Source organism: Astyanax mexicanus, chromosome 8, assembly GCF_023375975.1.
Source record: "Astyanax mexicanus isolate ESR-SI-001 chromosome 8, AstMex3_surface, whole genome shotgun sequence".
NCBI lineage: Eukaryota > Metazoa > Chordata > Actinopteri > Characiformes > Acestrorhamphidae > Astyanax > Astyanax mexicanus.
Window position 1 is genome coordinate 2,766,250 of NC_064415.1, and position 19,834 is coordinate 2,786,083.

The window sequence follows — 19,834 nt, forward strand, 5'->3', positions numbered from 1 at the left end:
TGATGTAATTGCTCTTTACAGTTTGAAAGTATTTCATAAATGACAAAAAATATATATTTAAAAACGCAGAATTAAAATGTACAGACTGTAACTTTAATGTATTCACTGCATCCCAAAGCTTAGACTGCATTTTTTGACTGCCACTGTACATCAATGAAGACATTAGTTCCAAAGTGAATGCAACTGATGTATCCTTCCAAAACCTCAATTAGCCATCTCTCTCCACAATGTCTCAGGTGTGAATGGGGAGCAGATCTGTTAAATTGGGTGTTTGGGGTTCAATTCTCCCTTTCTGGTCACTGGATAGTCAACATGGCACTGTATGGCAAAGAACTCTCTGAGGATGTTTGATACAGAATTATTGTTCTGTATAAAGATGGAGGCTATAGGCTATAAAAAGATTGCTAACACCCTGAAACTGAGATATAGGATGATAGCCAAGCCCATAAAGCAGTTTTACAGGATGGGTTCTACTCAGAACAGACCTCCACAGGGTCCAAGGAGTGAAGTCCACGTGTTCAGCGAAATATCCAAAGGTAGGCTTTAAAAAAAAAAAAAAAAAGACGTGTGCTGCCAGCGTGCTGCAGAGGTTGAAGAAGTGGAAGGTCAGCACACTGAATCAAATTGTATTGCATAGTCAACCCAGAAAAAAGCCTCTTCTAAAGATGATGCACAATAAAACCCACAAACAATTTGCTGAAGACAAGAAGACTAAGGACATGGATTACTGTCAAGGTAAAGGCAACTGATGTATCCTTCCAAGCCCTCACTTGCTCACAGTTCTCTGCTTACAATAGAAAGAGGGAAAATAAAGACAGAATGTAAATACATTTTATCATATTTATATCAAATATATGTTTGTAATTATGGTTTCCTTTTTTTTTATTAATAAATGAAAAAAGGTCTCGACTGCTGCTATAAACACTCCAAGCACCAAAACATCATCCATTCATCCCTTCCTACATCACTCCCTCCATCACTCCCCCCCTGCCTACAACCCTCCCTACCTACATCCCTCTCTACCTACTTACCTCCCTATCTACCTCTTGTCCTACCTACCTATTTACCTCCCTCCCTACCTACATCCCTACCTCCTTCCCTCCCTCCCTACATCTCTACCTCCCTCCTTCCCTACCTACATCCCTCCCTACCTCCTTCCCTACCTACATCCCTACATCCTTCCCCCGTCCCTACCACCTTCCCTTCCTACCTACATCCCTACCTCCTTCCCTCCTTCCCTACCTACATCCCTACATCCTTCCCCCGTCCCTACCACCTTCCCTTCCTACCTACATCCCTACCTCCATCCCTTCTTCCCTACCTACATCCCTACATCCTTCCCCCGTCCCTACCTACTTCCCTCCCTCCCTACATCCCTACCTCCTTTCATCCTTCTCTACCTCCTTCCATCCCTCTCTACCTCCTTCCATCCCTACCTACATCCCTCATCCCTACCTACCTACTTACCTCCCTCTCTACCTATTGTCCTACCTACCTATTTACCTCCCTACCTACATCCCTCTCTACCTACATTACTCCCTTCTTCCTTACATACTTACAGCCCTCCCTACCTACTCTACTCTACTTTACTTCCCTACCTACTTCACTATCTACTCTACCTACTTTACTTCACTACCTACCTACTTACTTACCTACTTCCCTACCTACCTTCCTCCCTCCCTCCCTCCCTCTCTATCTTTCTCCCTAACTTATAAATGTTTCAGATGAAGACAGTGATGATGATACTGGTGGAGAACTTAACATCGTGGATGTACAGACTGTGTGTGTGTGTGTGTGTGTGTGTTCATGCTAATGTTCTGTCCGGTTGTTCTGTTCGGGTTGGACGGAACCAGGCCGAGCTGCTCACAGATACAGCACGTTCCCGGACGTCATGACGTCAGCTCGCTCCTCCTGGATAAGGTGTTTGTGTTTGGGAGTGTGTGTGTGTGTGGGTGGGTGGAGGCCGGTTGAGCTCGTGGAGCGGCTGAAGGCTGCAGAACCCGGTTCTAGGTAAGTGTGTGGGTTCTCTGTGTGGTTCTGTTTGGGTTCTGCTGAGAAACACTAACGCTGATGCTGTTGGTGTTGGTGGTGTTTTGATCGTTGTCGTGCGCGCGCTTTGGCTAGCTGGCGGATGTGCGCGCGCGCTTGGTGTGTGTTTATTAGGAGGAGAAGCATCAGGTGCGCAGGAAAACAGCGCGTGCAGGGGAGCTGATTTAAATACACGCGCTGTAAAACACTGAATTAGAATGAGGTTAATCATTATTCACTGAATCCTGATAGAGAAATAAATATATATAAATATATAAAGAAAGGGTGGTAAGGGTCAATATGCAACAGCTGTTAGTTATATAGCTACACAGTGTGGCCAAAAGTAATGGGACACCTGCTCATTATCTCATTATCTGCTTTTGAGTTAAATTTCACTACTAACCACAACCAGGCCTGATTACTGCCAGAGCTGTAGAATCAAGAAATCACTTATATAATAGAACCTGTCTGACAACATTAGGCAGATAAAAGATCTCAAAAACAACACATTATTATTATTATTAAACCCCCAACTCAACAACAGATGATAAAACAAAGTCATTGATCATCTATCAGTCTGGAAAAGGTTATAAAGTCATTTATTCTCAAAGCTTTGGGACTCCAGAGAACCACAGTGATTCACTATTATTCACTAATGGAGAAAAACATGGAACACTGGTGAACCTTCCCAGGAGTGACCGGCCGACCGAACAAAATTACTCCAAAAGGGCATGAAGAACTCATCCAGGAGGTCCCAAAAGAACTCAGAACAACATTTAAATCACTCTCCTCAGTTAAGATCAGTGTTAATGATTCAATAATAAGAAAGAGATAAAAAGCTGGAGGTATCAGGCAGTTTTTTGGGCTGAAATTATGGAATTTGGATAGAGATTATACACTTTTGTGGTTGTTATACAGTACTGAGTGGTGATAATGGTGAATTTACATGTAAATGTAATAAATAAACGGGCAGATCAGAAAGAGGTATAGGGGTTAACTGAGGACAAGGAGAATTTTACCGGTGTTTTACGTGTAACCAGAAGGGGGCGCCCTGACCATGCTTTCCCTGTACAAAGCTGAAAATGTGCCAAGATAAAATTTAACAGTATATAATGTGACTAAAGTAGTGAAGAGGTAGAGTTACAGGTATACAGTGAATAGTGAATATTTGAGTTCTAATCCAGATTATGAGAAGCAACAACTACTCAACTAAATAAAGAAAAAAATCACTTTAAGAAAAAAGACTTTCAAAAACATTATACTGATGGAACTGGCACTCAGCAGGAAAACCCAGGAAAGGAAGAGCGAGAGTTTCCTCTGTTGTACAGGATGAGTTAATCAGAGTTACCAGCCTCAGAAACCACAAGTTAACAAACAGCTCCCCAGATAAGAGTATCTAAATACGTCTTCACAGAGTATTTTAGTTTGTTTAACACTGTTTTTAAGTTACTACATGATTCATTATGTGTTCCTTCATAATCTGATAGATCACTTTAATATTAATTTACTATGTAGAAAAAAATACTAAAATAAAAAGGTGTTTTAAAACAGCTCAAGAGGAAGATGGATGATCACAAGCCATCAAACCAAAGTGAACTGCTTGAATTTTTGTACCAGGAGTTAAGCAGCATAAAGTTATCCAAAAGCAGTGTGTAAGACTGGTGGAGGAGAGCCAGGGTTATTCCACCAAATATTGATTATTTCTGAACTATTAAAACTTTATGAATATGAACTTGTTTTCTTTGCATTATTTGAGGTCTGAAAGTTCTGCATCTTTTTTTTTTTATTTCAGTCATTTCTCATTTTCTGTAAATAAATGCTCTAAATGAGAATATTTTTATTTGTAATTTGGGAGAAATGTTGTCTGTAGTTTATAGAATAAAACAACAATGTTCATTTTACTCAAACATAAACCTATAAATAGCAAAATCAGAGAAACTGATTCAGAAACTGAAGTGATCTCTTCATTTTTTTTTTTTTTTAGATGTATATTGCAAAATTAGACTAGTGTGATCTCCAACATCGATCCATTTTCCGTTGATTTAATGTTGTTAAATGGTTTTATATGTAAGGTTTCTTCATTCATTTATTGAACCTATGATAAACAAATTTGACATAATTTCACACAAATGTCCAAAAGTGTCCCCGTGTGATTTGGGACATTGTCCAAGTTCCTGAAGTTTCTCGTGACCTGGCTTTGCTTTGGGACGCATTCCAGCGTCTGTTCAGACCCCCGGCCCGACCCCACCCACGACCACCAGTCACAGACTCTCCGGAGCCCGGTCAACATATCCTCAGACCAACATCAGCCCAAAACCTTCTCATACAGTAAATATATATAACATATAATATCAATATATACACAGGGTAAGTCCCAAAGGGTATCTCCATTCATTACTCTGTAGAATAGAGTATAGATACTAGAGTTTAATAAAATACTTCTGTAGAAATTAAAAAAGAATCGACTCAAGCTTTAGATTACTCTTTAAGTAAAAGTGTTTATAAAAGTACTGTTTTTAAAACTACTTAAAGTATAAAAGTAAAAGTAATGTAAGGGGGAAAAAATAAAACCATTAAGAACAAAAAAGTCCTATAGTGCACTTTAGTCCCATCCCCCTCCCCTCACCAAAACATAAACACACTCCTAAACCTAGTGTAAAGCCTTCCCAGAAGAGTTAAAGCTGTTATATCTGTAACAGGTGGGCTGATATCAAATGAATCCTTATAAATTAATAATGAAATGCTTTTATGCATACGTCTTTTCTTGTCTCAACTTCTGTCTTCTCTTCTTTTCTCTTTTCCTTTCATCTAGTCTCTTCTCGTTTTGTCTCATCTTGTCTCATCTAATTTTCTGTCATCTTTTAGTTTTTCTCATTTTGTCTCATCTCATTTTCTGTCTTTTATTTACTGTTATCCTTTAGTTTTCTCATCTTGGCTCTTCTCTTCTTGTTTTGTCTCATCTTGTCTCATCTAATTTTCTGTCATCTTTTATTTTCTGTCATTCTTTAGTTTTTTCTCATTTTGTCTTATTTGTCTTATATTTGTATCTTTTTTCTCGTCTTGTCTTTTCTTGTATCTTGTATCATCTCATCTTTTGTCTTTTCTTCCTTTCTCTTTTTCTTTCATCTAGTCTCTTCTTGTTTTCTCATCTCGTCTCATCTCATTTTATGTCATCCTTTAGTTTGTCCTAATTTTCTCATCTCATTTTCTGTTATCCTTTAGTTTTATCTTATCTTGTCTCTTCTCTTCTTGTATTGTATTGTCTTGTCTCATCTCGTCTTCTGTCTACTCTTTTCTCTTTCGTTTTTTTTACCTCCTCTCATTTTCTGTCATCATTTATTTTCTGTTATCCTTTAGTTTTATCTTGTCTTGTCACATCTCCTTTTGTTTTGTCTCAAATTTGTCTTTGTTCTGTTATCCTTTAGTTTTTTCTCATCTTGTCTCAGCTCATATTTTGTCTTCTTTTATTTTCTCTTTTCCTTTAATATTGTCTCATCTCATTTTGTTGAATCATGTCTTGTCTCTTGTCTTCTCTTATTTTCTGTTATCCCTTTAGTTTTTGTGTCTCTTTTGTCGTATATTTTTATCTTTCAGTTTTTTTCTCATTTTGTCTCTTTTCCTATTGTTTCGTGTCGTCTTGTGTGTTTTCTGTTTTCTTCTGTAATAACTCTGTAAAAATGTGTTTTTAATGTGGACTGGAGGCCAAACCCCAGATCAGATGCTCCATATGTGCCTCTTTAATCTGCTCCACTAACCCCCCCCCCAGATCCCCCTTTCACCCTAAAGCCTCCTCAGACTTACTGAGTTAATTTCCTAATTCCCACTGGCCTTCTCCCACTGTGGCCCAGAGCCGGGTTGCCAGATCCCTCTAAAACCTTCTTTATTTTGTTATTATTATTTTTATTTACATTGTTTAACAACTGGAAACCTGGGTATTAAACCCATAATCCTGTAATTAATAATAAAAAAGTGGTTTTCATATGAAAAAAAAGTCTTAAACAAACCAGAATATGTTCTATTTTTCAGTTTTTGCTCATCTCTGCTGGATTTTCTCAGTCAGTTTTATGAGGTAGAGTCTCCTGGAATTCAGGCTTTCAGTTAACAGCTGTGCTGAACTCATCAAGAGTTAATTACTTGAATTCCGTGTCTCTTAATAAAGTGTTTGAGAGCATCAGTTAAAGTAAAGTAGTGAAGAGGTAGAGTTACAGGTATACAGTGAATAGTGAATATTTGAGTAATGTTCTAATCCAGATTATGAGAAGCAACAACTACTCAACTAAATAAAGAATTAAAAAAAGAACGTTCTTGGAAAGTGCCGTCACTGCAAAGACCATCAAAAACAGTATACGGATGAAACTGGCACTCATCAGGACCGCCCTTATTTAGCTGTTTATTTACTGATTTATATTATTTTCTTCCTCAAAATGCGGATAATTCATGATTATTAGATCCAATAGATGTTTTAAGTACAATTATAAAGCATTACAATTTGTAACCTTTACATTCCTAACTTTATTTTACTTATTTATCCTAAATTAATCGATAAATGTGTTTGAAAAGAGTTTGGAGGAGTTCTGTAGAGGAACATCTCTTAGTTCTGTATAGAAGGTTCTACAGCCTCTTTAATTCCTGTTTAATCAGTCAGTGAATTGTTATTTTTATTTCAGCCTGTTTTGCATGTAATTGCTGGATAATACTCAGAGTAATTAGTATGTAATTAATATCAAGAAATGCTGTGTTTTTGTTTAGTGTGATGTTAAGAGTTATTTTTGTACCTAAGCCAAGCATCCTGTTAAAAATGATATTTAAAAAAAATAGACTAAGTGGAAAATGGGTGAAAGTAGAGTGAATCTGGCAACCCTGTGTGTGGTGTGTGATTGGCTGCTGGGGGTATTGGAGGTGGGTGGGTGGCCGGTGGGCGGGTGCTGGTGGTGTGTGTTGTGTCCCGGTGGAGTGTGTGGGTCAGGGGTCTCGGACACCGGCCATCTGCCCCCTCCGGGGGGGGGGTATGATGTGGGGGGTAAAAGTGGGGGTTATAGGAGGGTGTTGAGGGGGGGGGGGGGGGTTCTGTATGGTGGTCTTTGTTGGTCAGAACCTTTGTTAGATAATCTAAAGAAGATAAAACACTGTCTGTTACTGAAGGAACATCTTCACTATCTCATACTTCTTTACTCCTTTCCTTTCATCTTCTCTCATCTTCTTGTTTTGTCTCAAATTATCTTATTTTCTCTTATTTGTCTATCTTGTCCCATCTCATCTTCTTTCTTCTCTTCTTTTTTAGTTTTGTTTCCTTTCATCTCATCTCTTCTTGTTTTTATCTCAAATTTGTCTTTTATTTTCTGAAACTTCTCTTCTCCTTGTTTTGTCTCTTCTTGTCTCATTTCAACTTCTGTCTTCTCTTCTTTTCTCTTTTCCGTTCATCTTATCTCTTCTCGTTTTGTCTCATCTAATTTTCTTTTATCCTTTATTTTCTGTCATCCTTTAGTTTTTTCTCGTTTTGCCTCATTTGTCTTATATTTGTATCTTTTTTCGTCTTGTCTCTTCTTGTTTTGTCTCATCTTGTCTCATCTCAACTTCTGTCTTCTCTTCTTTTCTCTTTTCCTTTCATCTTATCTCTTCTCGTCTTGTCTCATTTAATTTTCTGTCATCCTTTAGTTTTCTGTCATCTCATACTTCTTTTCTCCTTTCCTTTCATCTTCTCTCATCTTCTTGTTTTGTCTCAAATTTGTCTTTTATTTTCTGTTGCCCTTCTCTCTTATTTTCTCTTTTCCTTTCATCTCATCTCTTCATGTTTTCTCATCTTGTCTCATCTCATCTTCTCTCGTCTTGTCATGTCTCTTCTCGTTTTCTCTTAAATCTGTCTTATTTTCTGTTATATTTTAGTTTTTTCTCGTCTTGTCTCTTCTCTTCTTGTTTTCTCATCTTGTCTCATCTCATCTTCTTTCTTCTTTTCTCTTTTCCTTTCATTTTGTCTTGTCTTGTATCTTCTTGTTTTCTCATCTCATCTTTTGTCTTCTCTTATTTTCTGTTTCCCATTCATCTTGTCTCTTCTCTTCTTATTTTGTCTCGTCTTGTTTCATTTTATGTTTTCTCCTCTTCTGTTCTTAATCTATTCTATTTTACTTTTTTTTTTATCTTATCTTGTCTCATCTAATCTCCTGGCTTCTCCTTTTTTCTCTTCTGTTCCTCTTTATTTGAACTTGCCTTTCATTTTTTCTTTTTTTGCTTTCCTCTCTTATTCTGTCTCTTCTTTCGTCCTTTCTCTTGTCCTTTCTTCTCTTCTTGTCTTGTCTCATCTGATCTTGTATTTTCTCATTGTTTCTTCCACTTTCTTTGCACTTCTGTTCTGTTCTCATCTACTTCTCTTCTCCTATGATTTCTTTTTCACATTTTTCACCTTTCTTTTGTTCTTTTTTGTCTTTTCCTCTTTTATAATCTCATCTATGTTCTCTTCTTTTCACTTCCTTTGCTCGTTTCTTCTAATCCATTCCCATCTTCTCCTCGTTTTATTATCTTGCTTCTTATCTCCTCTTCTTTTTTTCCCTTTATTTTACATATTTACTCCTTCTGTATTTTATTTTAACTCATTTTTGTTGTATTAGTCTTATTTTCTTTTGATCTTAATTTTTTATCAATAAAACCATACTTTATTATAATCAGTAATTTTATTTTTTTCTATTTTATTCTAATTCCATTTTTATTTTTATCTATTTTTATTTAACGGTTGACAGATTGATTTCTCTTTTCTTATTTTCTCTTCTATTTCTATTTCTCTTCTCTTTGTCTTCATAGAAAAACATTGAGATAATCCCGCCTCCTCCACTGTCCTGGATTAACCCGAGAGTGTGTGTATGGATGTGTGTGTGTGTTTATAGGTGTGTGTGTTTGTGTGTCTTCTGTCATAACAGCGGTGCAGCAGAGTGATGGATTAGTGGGTGAATCTAATATTCGTCTGATTGATTATCTATAGGGTCAGAAAGCTTGAGCAGTATTGATCTCAGAAACGGGGCGATCGATCAGTGAGACTAAAATCAGCATCCAATTAAACAACTGAAACAGATCAGAGATACAGATCTATTTATTTAATTCCCTATTTAAACACTATAACTGTGTATAACAGTGTATAATGCATCTGTTAAACATGGTGGTGGGAGTATGCTGAAAGATCCTATTCACACACTCCCTAACTCCCCATCTATTACAGCAGCAGCCCATAATATTTCTTATTATTATTCACAGTATGTTGTAATTAATGGTATCATTAAACCTGCAGCGTCTAATATATTCATACTAGGGGTGGGCGATATGAACCTAAAATAATATCATGATACTTAATGTTTTTTTTTTTTCACGATAACGATACTTTTGGAGATACAACAAAAACTGAGAAAAAAACTGAATTAAAAATGATTTCAAGAATACACTAATACAACAAAATTAACGTTTTAATTGTATTAGTGCATACAATATCATATTGCACACCCCTAATAACTGAGATATTAAAAAATACAAGAATTTTATCAGATTCGTAACAGAAGTCAATGATCCAGAATGATCAGTCATGATACTAATAATAATAATAATGCACTCCTCCAAATATCTCCATATATCCAGGATTAAAGTAAAATAAATGATACTGGACAGATATAATCTATAGTCTCTAGTAGATATATAATGGGAAAATAATGAGAACAGTGTGAATTTTTCTTTTGATAAAAACAGCAAAAAAACGAGTACCCTAATGTGATCATAAGGGGTGGGTGATATGGCATATATTATATATTTATATATAAATATTTCAGGGTATAATATCGTTCACCGTATTCAAAAATGTTGGCGATATTATTGCATATAAAACCCTTAATTCATACTACAAATAGACAAAGAATGGTCTGGTAGGTTTGTTGGATGTGATTGGTTTATAAATAAACAAAATAATACATTTGAAAACACAGAATTTTACATACAGAGTTTTATTTACAATAACCTGCATTAAAGGATCTTTTCCACATGCTCTGTGTAATTACACATTCTCACCAGAGAGGGCTCCAAATCCCCAAACCCACAAACCCTTACAGACTGTCGATTTAAACATGGGCTGTGACCGAAATGGCTCCCTGTTTACTAGTTAGGGCACTATTGAGTATTTCAGCCATTTTTTTTGAGTGTCCTAATCGTAAGGGGGGACTCGAAAGTGATTTTGAGGGCACTAAAAACTCCCATAATGCATCATGATTCATAGTAAACATCGCTGCTTACTAAGCAATCTAAAAGTGTCCCAAAATGCATTGCAACAAACAGAGCAAACAGCGAGACACCAGGGTTGCCAGATTGTTACAGTGGGATTCAGATAAAACCAATTCACTGGGTAAAATGTGTTTCATATCCGCCAAATTTCTGAGAAAACCCAAACCCAACCCAACAGCTGATGTTCGTCATGTCAACAATATTACAGGGTTTATTCCAACATGACATTAAATAAAATACCTTAAATATCTTAAATATCACTAATTAAAAAAAAAAGATATTTAAATGAGTTTATCCGCATGTTTGTATGATGTGGTTTGTGCCTTGTATCATTGGACACACGAACCAAAAAAAGTAAATACAGTAACGTTACATTAAAATAATCTTGCAAGCAATGAAAGAAATAAATACTCATATATAATAACGAACATAAACACAGCATCAAATTTCCATCAGCAGGACTAAAAGCTCTGTCTCTGCGGGGTTAGATATCTAACTACAACACTGATTAGTACCCTTTCCATCAGCAGGACTAAAAGCTCTGTCTCTGCGGGGTTAGATATCTAACTACAACACTGATTAGTACCCTTTCCATCAGCAGGACTAAAAGCTCTGTCTCTGCGGGGTTAGATATCTAACTACAACACTGATTAGTACCCTTTCCATCAGCAGGACTAAAAGCTCTGTCTCTGCAGGGTTAGATATCTAACTACAACACTGATTAGTACCCTTTCCATCAGCAGGACTAAAAGCTCTGTCTCTGCAGGGTTAGATATCTAACTACAACACTGATTAGTACCCTTTCCATCAGCAGGACTAAAAGCTCTGTCTCTGCCAGGTTAGATATCTAACTACAACACTGATTAGTACCCTTTCCATCAGCAGGACTAAAAGCTCTGTCTCTGCAGGGTTAGATATCTAACTACAACACTGATTAGTACCCTTTCCATCAGCAGGACTAAAAGCTCTGTCTCTGCAGGGTTAGATATCTAACTACAACACTGATTAGTACCCTTTCCATCAGCAGGACTAAAAGCTCTGTCTCTGCCAGGTTAGATATCTAACTACAACACTGATTAGTACCCTTTCCATCAGCAGGACTAAAAGCTCTGTTTCTACCAGGTTAGATATCTAACTACAACACTGATTAATACCCTTTCCATCAGTAGGACTAAAAGCTCTGTCTCTGCAGGGTTAGATATCTAACTACAACACTGATTAGTACCCTTTCCATCAGCAGGACTAAAAGCTCTGTCTCTGCAGGGTTAGATATCTAACTACAACACTGATTAGTACCCTTTCCATCAGCAGGACTAAAAGCTCTGTTTCTACCAGGTTAGATATCTAACTACAACACTGATTAGTACCCTTTCCATCAGTAGGACTAAAGGCTCTGTCTCTGCAGGGTTAGATATCTAACTACAACACTGATTAGTACCCTTTCCATCAGCAGGACTAAAAGCTCTGTCTCTGCAGGGTTAGATATCTAACTACAACACTGATTAGTAGCCTTTCCATCAGCAGGACTAAAAGCTCTGTCTCTGCAGGGTTAGATATCTAACTACAACACTGATTAATACCCTTTCCATCAGTAGGACTAAAAGCTCTGTCTCTGCAGGGTTAGATATCTAACTACAACACTGATTAGTACCCTTTCTATCAGTAGGACTAAAAGCTCTGTCTCTGCCAGGTTAGATATCTAACTACAACACTGATTAGTACCCTTTCCATCAGTAGGACTAAAGGCTCTGTCTCTGCAGGGTTAGATATCTAACTACAACACTGATTAGTACCCTTTCCATCAGCAGGACTAAAAGCTCTGTCTCTGCAGGGTTAGATATGTAACTACAACACTGATTAGTAGCCTTTCCATCAGTAGGACTAAAAGCTCTGTCTCTGCCAGGTTAGATATCTAACTACAACACTGATTAATACCCTTTCCATCAGTAGGACTAAAAGCTCTGTCTCTGCAGGGTTAGATATCTAACTACAACACTGATTAGTACCCTTTCCATCAGCAGGACTAAAAGCTCTGTCTCTGCAGGGTTAGATATGTAACTACAACACTGATTAGTAGCCTTTCCATCAGTAGGACTAAAAGCTCTGTCTCTGCCAGGTTAGATATCTAACTACAACACTGATTAGTACCCTTTCCATCAGTAGGACTAAAAGCTCTGTCTCTGCAGGGTTAGATATCTAACTACAACACTGATGAGTACCCTTTCCATCAGCAGGACTAAAAGCTCTGTTTCTACCAGGTTAGATATCTAACTGCAACACTGATTAGTACCCTTTCCATCAGCAGGACTAAAAGCTCTGTTTCTACCAGGTTAGATATCTAACTACAACACTGATTAGTACCCTTTCCATCAGTAGGACTAAAAGCTCTGTCTCTGCAGGCTTAGATATCTAACTACAACACTGATTAGTACCCTTTCCATCAGCAGGACTAAAAGCTCTGTTTCTACCAGGTTAGATATCTAACTACAACACTGATTAGTACCCTTTCCATCAGTAGGACTAAAAGCTCTGTTTCTACCAGGTTAGATATCTAACTACAACACTGATTAGTACCCTTTCCATCAGCAGGACTAAAAGCTCTGTTTCTACCAGGTTAGATATCTAACTACAACACTGATTAGTACCCTTTCCATCAGCAGGACTAAAAGCTCTGTCTCTGCAGGGTTAGATATCTAACTACAACACTGATTGAGTTCAATTCCCAAACTCTTTACACTTGGTAGTTTTGTTCACCTGTCAAATTACAGCGTTTCCTCCAGACAATTTCAGACACAACTCGACATTTGGCATGAAACCACCCAATCTGGCAACAGTGCGAGCCGGTTAACGCTGTTAATTTCAGGTTTTCTTTATGTAATTCAATAATGTGAGGATTATCTTTTAAACAGCGTAAATATACAGGCAGATAAATGACTTCATGATCAGCTCAGAGCTTCATTATCTGTAATTCAGAGCTCAGTTCAGTGTGTTTATGGAGTTTTAAACACGGCTCATCCTCTCTCACCTGTGTGTGTTTATAGAGCAACACTAATGAGGGAGTAGAGTACCATTTCACTCACAGCCATAATGTTTGTGGGGATGTTAAAAAATATTTTATGTAGATTTTTTAAACACCTCTTGCTTAAGATCAAACAGTTATTATCAATTATCTGTTAAACATGGTGGTGGGTGGGAGTGTTCAGAAATATAGATAGATCTGATCATTGTTGGCTCTTCTAACACGTTAAATGATGTTAAGGTCTGGAACTTGGGGGCGGACGTTCCACACATTTACATAAACGTGGATTTTTACTTTGAAACAAACCAATAATCTTGCTGAACTGAATTGTAAACAGCTTCAGTCTTCAGCCTGAAAAAAGTATTACTTTTATATTTTTTAATCAGATTTTTACAATATAATTTTATCTAAAAAATAGAAGAAAGCTGTTTTATAAGACTACTGGAATAACCTGATAACTGCAGAAATCGCTTAATAAACATTAGTAGTTTGTAGGTTTGTCTGTTTGCTTTTCTTTTAGAAAAGGATATTGAAAGTTATTATAAATTATCTGTTAAACATGGTGGTGGGTGTGCTCAGAAATATTATACATGGATGTTTTCCCAGTTCTATAGTATAATCATTGTTGGCTCTTCTAACACGTTAAATGATATTGAGGTCTGGAACTTGGGGCGGATGTTCAGTGTGTAGTTTGTAGTTTTGTAGTTTTTTGGGTTCTGTTTATCTGATGGTGAGGGGATGGTAGGTGTAGTGTTCGTGGTTGTCGTGGTGTATCAGGGGGTTGTTATGGTTCCGGCTGGTTGTTGAAGCTCTGAGCAGCTGTGCTGAGGTCTGGTCTGAGTGACGGGCAGCTGATCTCTCTCGGCTGGAGGCAGATGGTCGGATGGTCTGAGGGCTGAAGTCCTGCTGCTGAAGTCCTGCTATTGTTTTATCTGTGGGTGTGAAGGGAGCAGCAGGTGCACCGGGTTCAGTCTGAGAGAGCGTCCGGCTGCGGCCGGGTCACTTCACCCGCTGACCACCGATCCTCCTGCTGCCCCGCTACCAACGTCGCGCTAACAAACGTCCCGCTACCAACGTCCCGCTAACAAACATCCTGCTAAGTCCAGCTCTGCCTTTCATATACAGAGACCACGAGACACTTACATTATAAACATAACAAACTAACTAACTAAGAAACAAACAAACTAACTCACAAACTAAGAAACAACCTAACAAACAAACAAACTATCTAACTAACTAACTCACAAACTAATTAACACACTAAGAAACAACCTAACAGAAAAACAAACAAACTAACTAAGAAACTAACTCACAAACAAACAACCTAACAAACAAAGAAACAAATTCACAAATTAAAAAACAAACTAAGAATCAAACAAACTCACAAACGAAAAAGCACACAAACTAAGAAACAAACCAAGAAACAAACAAACAAACTAAGCAACAAACTAAGAAACAAACTAAGAAACAAACTAAGAAACAAACCAACAAACAAACAAACTAAGCAACAAACTAAGAAACAAACAAACTAAGCAACAAACTAACCAAGAAACAAACTAAGAAACAAACTAAGAAACAAACAATGAAACAAACAAACTAAGAAACAAACTAAGAAACAAACTAACAAACAAACTAACAAACAAACAAACTATCGAACTAACTAACTCACAAACTAATTAACACACTAAGAAACAACCTAACAGAAAAACAAACAAACTAACTAAGAAACTAACTCACAAACAAACAACCTAACAAACAAAGAAACAAATTCACAAATTAAAAAACAAACTAAGAATCAAACAAACTCACAAACGAAAAAGCAAACAAACTAAGAAACAAACTAAGAAACAAACTAAGAAACAAACCAACAAACAAACAAACTAAGCAACAAACTAAGAAACAAACAAACTAAGCAACAAACTAACCAAGAAACAAACTAAGAAACAAACTAAGAAACAAACAATGAAACAAACAAACTAAGAAACAAACTAAGAAACAAACTAAGAAACAAACTAAGAAACAAACCAACAAACAAACAAACTAAGCAACAAACTAAGAAACAAACAAACTAAGCAACAAACTAACCAAGAAACAAACTAACTAAGAAACAAACTAAGAAACAAACAATGAAACAAACAAACTAAGAAACAACCGAACAAACTAACTAACTAACAAAGTAAGAACAAAAAAAACAAACTCACAAATGAAAAAACTAAGAATTAAACTAAGAAACAAGCATTCTAAATAAAAAACATCCTAACAAACAAACTAACAAACTTAACATTCAAATTAATAAACTAACACATTAAAAAACCAACTAACAAATTAACAAATGAACAAACAACAGCTTTAAAACATTAAAGAAGTGAAGAAACAGAGGAGATCAAGTTCAAGTCTGGAAGAGAGAGAGAGAACCTCAGATGATTAATATAAAATAAAATTAAAACTAGAAACCTTCTTTTTATATCTGTCAATAACCTAATATTGATTTGATTAATTGCTGAATTAATGAATCATATATCTCAGCATGTGGGAGAGATGTAGTTATCTGGATTGATGTAAACGAACTACTAACTTTATTAAATAAAATGAAAAAAAAAAGAATTTCTATTAATTTGTTACTGAAATAATGAACAGTTATTCAGGATTTTGGCACAACAGTGTTCAGTGCAGTGGAGGGTAACGATAGGGACTCACTACTCTATCAAATATTGATTCTGAACTCATTCTAAAAACGTTAGTGTTGCTGTTTCTGAATGAAAAATAACTTTTCTTTGCGTTATTTAAGGTCTGAATGCTTTGCATCAGTCCATCAGTTTTCATACTGCTGTCCCATGACTTTTGGCATACCAGTATATTTACTATACAATCCTATCAGTGACCCTCTACACATCCTCTGAGTAAAAAAAAAATTGCATCTGCATTAATTAGTGCTTTAACACTAATTGATAAGACTTTAAGACCTGTTATAAAGCCCTTGTTAAGCCTTATTGACCTGCTAATTAACTGCCTGTTAAAGAGGCCAGAGCTCTTTCATTTGCATATTTTACACAGTGGCATTCAAAAGTATAAGGTAAAGGTTTAAAAAGAACTTGGTAACATTTCCTGTAAATCCTACATTTATAATGCATTATAAATATAATATTGGAAACATGATACCTACTTATCTATCTATCTATCTATCTATCTATCTATCTATCTATCTATCTATCTATCTATCTATCTATCTATCTATCTATCGGCAAGAACTACTTAACTAAATAAAGAAATTAATGACTTTAAGAAAAAATAAGGGTCAGTCAATCTGAAAATAAGAATTTTAACAACTTTGAATCAAATTTTTTTTTTACTGATGGCACTGGCACTCATCAGGACCGCCTCAGAATTTAGTTTTTTTTTAACACTTTTAAGTTACTACATGATTCTGTGTGTTTCTTCATCGTCTCAAGGTCAAACAGGTCGGATGTGTCGAGTCCGCATGACGTTGACTTTTTAAATTCGGCCTGTCCCCAGTCTGTCCCCAGTCTGTCCCTAGGTCTGTCCCCAGCGTTACCCCCAGCCTGTCCCCGGGTCTGTCCCTGGTGTCTCTCTGGTCTGTCCCCGGTCTGTCCCTGCTCTGTCCCCTGGCCTGTCCTCGGGTCTGTCTGGTCTGTCCCCGGTCTGTCCCCCGTTCTGTCCCTGGATCAGTGTAATAACTTCGTGATAAAGTTGATACGGAGGCGGTGTGTTGGAGGGAGCGAGACTTGTCCTGATCTCACGGATTGGAGACACAAAGCCCTGAGATCCTGCATTCCTGACCCGCCGTAAACCCGCACAACAACAAAACCAGCACAGGTTAAAAGTTTACAAGCGTCCGAGCGGAAGAGCGGCAGGTCCGGGGGGGTCAGGGGTCACCGGCGATTCCCAGAGGCCTCAGGTGGGCGGGGTTAAAAGGGCGCTGGTGGTTTTAAGGCTCTTTGGTAAACTTCAAACCCACAACCTTCACCGCTGAGCCTGACCCGCTCACCGCTGATCCGGCCGTCAAGTTTACGATGCGTGTAAAGTTCTGGAGGAGAAGAAGAAGAGAGAGAGAGAGAAGAACAGATGGTGAGCTGAGGTCAGAGAGACGTGACCCGAGAAGAACCTTCAGAACTTTCAGCACTGAGATCTGAACCCCCACAGCAACCCAACCCAACACAACAAAACCAGCCCTGCTGTAAATCCATATAAATTATCATTATTATCATTATGATGAGTTATGGAGTCAGCTGAGTGGAAAGTTCTGAATCCAGACTGCAGCAGAACGACGTGTTCTGATGATACTTCTAAATGTAGATTTATATAGTGTATAAAAATACTGGGGAAATAAATGAAGAAAAATATTCTCATTTAGAGCATTTATTTACAGAAAATGAGAAATGCCTAAAAAAATAACAAAAAAGATGCAGAGCTTTCAGACCTCAAATAATGCAAAGAAAACAAGTTCATATTCATAAAGTTTTAAGAGTTCAGAAATAATCAATATTTGGTGGAATAATCCTGGTTTTTAATCACAGTTTTTTTTCATGCATCTTGGCATCATGTTCTCCTCCACCAGTCTTACACACTGCTTTTGGATAACTTTATGCTGCTTTACTCCTGGTGCAAAAATTCAAGCAGTTCAGTTTGGTGGTTTGATGGTTTGTGATCATCCATCTTCCTCTTGATTATATTCCAGAGTTTTTTTTTTAATTTGATAAAATCACATATATATATATATATGTGTATATATTGTGATATTAAAAATAGGTTTGTTTAACAAACTATGCCAGAAGACGTAGGTCCAAACATGTAAGAATGCTGTTTTTTTGGGTCTATAATGCACAGAATTCTGTCAACACTCTGCAAAAAGGGGGTATTTATATGGGTGAGAGCAGGTGTGTCCAGTATTCTGGTGATTGACTTCCTGGTAGTGCCATGTGCAGTGATGTGACCGTGAACAGGTGTGAGGGAGACTGCAGGTAGAGCTGAGTGTGGGAGAGACGGGAGCGTTTTCAGCGTCAGGCATGACAATTATTAGATTAGTCAGTTTATAGTAAAATATATGAAAATAAACTGTTATTTTACTGAACTTCAATATAATGGTTTATTACAATTTTCTTTCTTTTTATTGTATTTGTTGTTTTATTTTTGTATTATCTTACATATGTTTATATTCCAGTTACAATATTTACACTGCTGTCTAAAAGTAGTATGTAAAAAGGAGGATTGTACATTTTAATCGTGCAATATATTAAAAAGACCTTTATAATTTAAGCTGATCAAGATATCCTCCTTGTATTTATTTAGTAAGTATGAAAAAAATGTTAACAATGCAATTACGATATCTGACAGTTCTTCAGAATTAAAAGCTCATTGTTCTTTAAAAGAAAGCAATTGCATTGTTATGATATGTATTATATTATAGTGTATGAGTCAATTTATATGACAATATTATTGTTTATCGCAATTATTTCTGGTACAATATATCATCCAATCAAGAAGAGTCTAGTAAATGCATTATTACACTATTGTGTTATTAGATTAGATTAAATTAGATTAGATTAGATTAGTATATTAGCAGCATAAAATGGTCTAGACAATAATAAATGACAATAAATGACATTGTTTCAAATATATCTAAAAATGTATTTTAATGTCTTTTAACACATTTCTACAGTTAAATCTGGCTTTGGACAACAATGTGTTCTTGACACGTCTGTAGGATTTCTATAAAACGTGATAGACTCATCCTTCTGGGGATTAGAGAGTGTGTGTGTGTGTGTGTGTGACACTGTTTCAGAGCCAGTGAAGCTAATTCCACTAAAGAGTTCCTCCTACTCCCCCCGTTCTGACTGCAGGGGTCAGAGGTCACTGACCTTTCGCTTTAATGTGTATTGATTGCTTCTCTGGAGGTGGGCTGCCCTTCACAGCTTCTCCTTCATCAGTCTTCCCTCCATCCTCCTCCATCCGTCCTTCCTCTTTCAGTCTTCACTCCATCACTCGCTCCTAAATCAGCTCTTCCTCTTCCAGTCTTCTGTCTATCCAGCCTTGGTGTAACTACCACCACCATGTTTAGAAGCTGTGCTTGTAGCCTGGCTAGCTCTCACTGTGAGTTACAGTAAATGAAACTACCTCCACCATGTTTAGAAGCTGGTCTTCACTCTTGTTAACTCTCACTGTTAGTTGTTGATTTTAGGTGAAACTACCTCCACCATGTTTAAAAGCTGTACTTTATCCTGGCTAGCTAAACTGTGAGTTGTTGATTGTAGTTAAAACTACCTCCACCATGTTTAGAAGCTGCATGTTATCTTGGCTAACTATCAATATGAGTTATTGCGGAAGAAACCTCCACCATGTTTAGAAGCTGTACTTTATCCTGGTTAACTCTCACTGTGAGTTGTTGATTGTAGTTAAAACTACCTCCACCATGTTTAAAAGCTGTACTTTATCTTGGCTAACTATCAATATGAGTTGTTGCGGAAGCTACCACCACCATGTTTAAAAGCTGGTCTTTATCCTGGTTAATTCTCACTGCGAGTT

At 37.0% G+C, this 19,834-nt stretch overlaps 1 protein-coding gene across 1 annotated transcript in view; it reads left to right on the top strand.

Moving 5' to 3' along the window:
- Positions 1-1,937: 1,937 nt before the first annotated feature.
- The window catches only part of greb1l (GREB1 like retinoic acid receptor coactivator), a 114,899-nt gene continuing 97,002 nt past the window's right edge, over positions 1,938-19,834 (top strand). Inside the window, exon 1 of the mRNA XM_049482837.1 lies at positions 1,938-2,010. The gene's annotated coding sequence lies outside the window, so the exon portion shown is untranslated. The remainder of the gene's footprint in view (positions 2,011-19,834) is intronic.